The following is a 5,000-nucleotide window of genomic DNA, read 5'->3' as shown; positions in this document are numbered from 1 at the left end:
GCGGACGGGCTACCGCGGGTCTCTCGACCATCGAGGCCGGCAAACTATACCCTCGGTAAAAAATTTTTACGAGGGTGAAATTTTCATCGAGGTGTCGCACGTTAGACGCGGACGGGCTACCGCGGGTCTCTCGACCATCGAGGCCGGCAAACTATACCCTCGGTAAAAAATTTTTACGAGGGTGAAATTTTCATCGAGGTGTCGCACGTTAGACGCGGACGGGCTACCGCGGGTCTCTCGACCATCGAGGCCGGCAAACTATACCCTCGGTAAAATATTTTTACGAGGGTGAAATTTTCATCGAGGTGTCGCACGTTAGACGCGGACGGGCTACCGCGGGTCTCTCGACCATCGAGGCCGGCAAACTATACCCTCGGTAAAAAAAATTTACGAGGGTGAAATTTTCATCGAGGTGTCGCACGTTAGACGCGGACGGGCTACCGCGGGTCTCTCGACCATCGAGGCCGGCAAACTATACCCTCGGTAAAAAAATTTTACGAGGGTGAAATTTTCATCGAGGTGTCGCACGTTAGACGCGGACGGGCTACCGCGGGTCTCTCGACCATCGAGGCCGGCAAACTATACCCTCGGTAAAAAAATTTTACGAGGGTGAAATTTTCATCGAGGTGTCGCACGTTAGACGCGGACGGGCTACCGCGGGTCTCTCGACCATCGAGGCCGGCAAACTATACCCTCGGTAAAAAAATTTTACGAGGGTGAAATTTTCATCGAGGTGTCGCACGTTAGACGCGGACGGGCTACCGCGGGTCTCTCGACCATCGAGGCCGGCAAACTATACCCTCGGTAAAATTTTTTTACGAGGGTGAAATTTTCATCGAGGTGTCGCACGTTAGACGCGGACGGGCTACCGCGGGTCTCTCGACCATCGAGGCCGGCAAACTATACCCTCGGTAAAAATTTTTTACGAGGGTGAAATTTTCATCGAGGTGTCGCACGTTAGACGCGGACGGGCTACCGCGGGTCTCTCGACCATCGAGGCCGGCAAACTATACCCTCGGTAAAAAAAATTTACGAGGGTGAAATTTTCATCGAGGTGTCGCACGTTAGACGCGGACGGGCTACCGCGGGTCTCTCGACCATCGAGGCCGGCAAACTATACCCTCGGTAAAATTTTTTTACGAGGGTGAAATTTTCATCGAGGTGTCGCACGTTAGACGCGGACGGGCTACCGCGGGTCTCTCGACCATCGAGGCCGGCAAACTATACCCTCGGTAAAAATTTTTTACGAGGGTGAAATTTTCATCGAGGTGTCGCACGTTAGACGCGGACGGGCTACCGCGGGTCTCTCGACCATCGAGGCCGGCAAACTATACCCTCGGTAAAAAAAATTTACGAGGGTGAAATTTTCATCGAGGTGTCGCACGTTAGACGCGGACGGGCTACCGCGGGTCTCTCGACCATCGAGGCCGGCAAACTATACCCTCGGTAAAAAAAATTTACGAGGGTGAAATTTTCATCGAGGTGTCGCACGTTAGACGCGGACGGGCTACCGCGGGTCTCTCGACCATCGAGGCCGGCAAACTATACCCTCGGTAAAATTTTTTTACGAGGGTGAAATTTTCATCGAGGTGTCGCACGTTAGACGCGGACGGGCTACCGCGGGTCTCTCGACCATCGAGGCCGGCAAACTATACCCTCGGTAAAAATTTTTTACGAGGGTGAAATTTTCATCGAGGTGTCGCACGTTAGACGCGGACGGGCTACCGCGGGTCTCTCGACCATCGAGGCCGGCAAACTATACCCTCGGTAAAATATTTTTACGAGGGTGAAATTTTCATCGAGGTGTCGCACGTTAGACGCGGACGGGCTACCGCGGGTCTCTCGACCATCGAGGCCGGCAAACTATACCCTCGGTAAAAAATTTTTACGAGGGTGAAATTTTCATCGAGGTGTCGCACGTTAGACGCGGACGGGCTACCGCGGGTCTCTCGACCATCGAGGCCGGCAAACTATACCCTCGGTAAAAAAATTTTACGAGGGTGAAATTTTCATCGAGGTGTCGCACGTTAGACGCGGACGGGCTACCGCGGGTCTCTCGACCATCGAGGCCGGCAAACTATACCCTCGGTAAAAAAATTTTACGTGGGTGAAATTTTCATCGAGGTGTCGCACGTTAGACGCGGGCGGACTACCGCGGGTCTCTCGGCCACCTTTATCGTCGGTAAAAAATGTTGACCCTTGGGAATTTTTTCATCGGGAAGCCGAACGTAAGCGTCTCGACCATCGAAGGCCGGCCAACTATACCCCAGTCAAAAAGTATGTCTTAACAATTTTTTTTTGTCATCGGGAAGCCGCACGTAAGAATATTACAGCAGGTCTCTCCATGATACGATAAAATGTCAGGTAACGAAGGCAGGCATCGTACACCCTCTTGATCGGCCGTGTGCTGGCGTCCGACACCTTCGCGAAGGTTTGAACTAGGGTTGTCTCAGGACATAAGCTAGGGTTACAGTGGGTGCTAAGCCTAGCCCTAAGCCTAGCCGTAACCCTAACCCTAACCCTAACCCTAACCCTAACCCTAACCCTAACCCTAACCCTAACCCTAACCCTAACCCTAACCCTAACCCTAACCCTAACCCTAACCCTAGCCCTAGCCCTAGCCCTAGCCCTAGCCCTAACCCTAACCCTAACCCTAACCCTAACCCTAACCCTAACCCTAACCCTAACCCTAACCCTAACCCTAACCCTAACCCTAACCCTAACCCTAACCCTAACCCTAACCCTAACCCTAACCGTTACCCTAACCCTAACCCTAACCCTAACCCTAACCCTAACCCTAACCCTAACCCTAACCCTAACCCTAACCCTAACCCTAGTAGTTATCGAGACCCGCTAGAGTCCCGCTGGACCATTTAAGGCCCACCGTGCACCTTATATGGTCCACAGAGAGAGATCCGTTGGACCTTCGATGGTCCACCAAGTCGCGTCAGAGAGAGGTTTGGTTCATATATGGTCCAGCCCGGACCATATATGCTCCAACGCGGACCATATAAGGTCCCAGAGACAAGCTGTACGGCTTGTCTCTGGAGCTTATAACGGCACGGTGGCCCTTATAAAAAAAGGTTTGAAAGAGTGGGTGAAGGTAACGTGGTCGGCCTGCTAGCGGGGTACCGCGGGGAGAGGTACGTGGTAGGCCTGCTAGCGGGCTACCGCGGGTCTCGACCGCGGGTAAAGGTACGTGGTCGGCCTGCCACGTACCTTTCCCCGTGGTAGCCCGCTAGCAGGCCGGCCAGCCACGTACCTTTCCCCGTGGTAGCCCGCTAGCAGGCCGACCACGTACCTTTTACCCGTGGTAGCCCGCTAGCTAGCAGGTCGACCACGTACCTTCCCCCGCCGTCGACAGCCGTGGTAGCGCGCAAAGCAGGCCGTCCGCGTACCTTCACCCGCGGCAGCCCGCTAGCAGGTCGACCACGTACCTTTTACCCGTGGTAGCCCGCTAGCAGGCCGTCCGAGTACCTTTACCCGCGGTAGCCCGCTAGCAGGCCGACCACGTACCTTTACCCGTGGTAGCCCGCTAGCAGGCCGACCGCGTACCTTCCCAGCCGTCGAGACCCGCGGTAGCCCGCTAGCAGGCCGTCCGCTTACTGTTACCCGTGGTAGGCCGCTAGCAGGCCCGTCCACGTACCTTTACCCGTGGTAGCCCGCTAGCAGGCCGACCGCGTACCTTCCCAGCCGTCGAGACCCGCGGTAGCCCGCTAGCAGGCCGTCCACGTACCTTTACCCGTGGTAGCCCGCTAGCAGGCCGACCGCGTACCTTCCCAGCCGTCGAGACCCGCGGTAGCCCGCTAGCAGGCCGTCCACGTGCCTTTCCCCGTGGTGGCCCGCTGGCAGGCCGACCGCGTACCTTCCCCGCCGTCGAGACCCGCGGTAGCCCGCTAGCAGGCCGTCCACGTACCTTTCCCCGTGGTAGCCCGCTAGCAGGCCGACCGCGTACCTTCCCCGCCGTCGAGACCCGCGGTAGCCCGCTAGCAGGCCGTCCACGTACCTTTCCCCGTGGTAGCCCGCTAGCAGGCCGACCGCGTACCTTCCCCGCCGTCGAGACCCGCGGTAGCCCGCTAGCAGGCCGTCCACGTGCCTTTCCCCGTGGTGGCCCGCTAGCAGGCCGACCGCGTACCTTCCCCGCCGTCGAGACCCGCGGTAGTCCGCTAGCAGGCCGTCCACGTACCTTTCCCCGTGGTAGCCCGCTAGCAGGCCGACCGCGTACCTTCCCAGCCGTCGAGACCCGCGGTAGCCCGCTAGCAGGCCGTCCACGTACCTTTCCCCGTGGTAGCCCGCTAGCAGGCCGACCGCGTACCTTCCCAGCCGTCGAGACCCGCGGTAGCCCGCTAGCAGGCCGTCCACGTGCCTTTCCCCGTGGTAGCCCGCTAGCAGGCCGACCGCGTACCTTCCCCGCCGTCGAGACCCGCGGTAGTCCGCTAGCAGGCCGTCCACGTACCTTTACCCGTGGTAGCCCGCTAGCAGGCCGACCGCGTACCTTCCCAGCCGTCGAGACCCGCGGTAGCCCGCTAGCAGGCCGTCCACGTACCTTTACCCGTGGTAGCCCGCTAGCAGGCCGACCGCGTACCTTCCCAGCCGTCGAGACCCGCGGTAGCCCGCTAGCAGGCCGTCCACGTGCCTTTCCCCGTGGTGGCCCGCTGGCAGGCCGACCGCGTACCTTCCCCGCCGTCGAGACCCGCGGTAGCCCGCTAGCAGGCCGTCCACGTACCTTTCCCCGTGGTAGCCCGCTAGCAGGCCGACCGCGTACCTTCCCCGCCGTCGAGACCCGCGGTAGCCCGCTAGCAGGCCGTCCACGTACCTTTCCCCGTGGTGGCCCGCTAGCAGGCCGACCGCGTACCTTCCCCGCCGTCGAGACCCGCGGTAGCCCGCTAGCAGGCCGTCCACGTGCCTTTCCCCGTGGTGGCCCGCTAGCAGGCCGACCGCGTACCTTCCCCGCCGTCGAGACCCGCGGTAGTCCGCTAGCAGGCCGTCCACGTACCTTT

This window comes from Mytilus galloprovincialis, unplaced genomic scaffold, assembly GCF_965363235.1.
Source record: "Mytilus galloprovincialis unplaced genomic scaffold, xbMytGall1.hap1.1 HAP1_SCAFFOLD_43, whole genome shotgun sequence".
NCBI classification, from domain to species: domain Eukaryota; kingdom Metazoa; phylum Mollusca; class Bivalvia; order Mytilida; family Mytilidae; genus Mytilus; species Mytilus galloprovincialis.
This window is presented reverse-complemented; position numbering follows the sequence as displayed.